Source organism: Propithecus coquereli, unplaced genomic scaffold (genome assembly GCF_000956105.1).
Source record: "Propithecus coquereli isolate 6110/MARCELLA unplaced genomic scaffold, Pcoq_1.0 Scaffold771, whole genome shotgun sequence".
NCBI classification, from domain to species: Eukaryota; Metazoa; Chordata; class Mammalia; order Primates; family Indriidae; genus Propithecus; species Propithecus coquereli.
Genome location: NW_012153852.1, coordinates 46,712 through 47,289, shown reverse-complemented (window position 1 = coordinate 47,289; position 578 = coordinate 46,712).

The window sequence follows — 578 nt, the reverse complement described above, 5'->3', positions numbered from 1 at the left end:
GGCAATAGTCGGCCTAGCTGTTTTAATTGTGGAAAGGTGGGTCACATGAAAAAGGAATGTAGATGGAGGGAACATAGTAGTTCCGGTCCTCCTTCTCAAGCTCCTAAATCCCAGCCTTAAACACTGTGTGGTAAATGTGGGAAAGGGTATCCTTGGACCAATGAATGCTGGTCCAAGTTTGATAAGGATGGCAACCCTCTCCCTCCCATTAATGGGACGAGTGGCGGCATGCAGTCGAGAAACTCATTGAGGGGCCCCCGGCCTCAGGGCCCCAATAACAACAATATGAGACCCCAGTTCCAGCAATACCCAGTGAGCGATGGGACAGCCCATCAGATGAGCGATCTTTACAAAGCAACTCAGTTATACGCTGCCACACCTGTAGTGCAGCTGCAGATCTTGCAGTTGCACGAACATATACTCTGTCTCCTGCTGGTGGTGTTCATAAGTTATCTACACAGGTCTTTGGACCTTTGCCTGCGGGGAAGGTTGGGCTGGTTATTGGATGCAGCAGCTGTACTGTGAAAGGAATATTTGTACATGTCGGAGTTATCAACTCAGATTATACCGGTGAAATT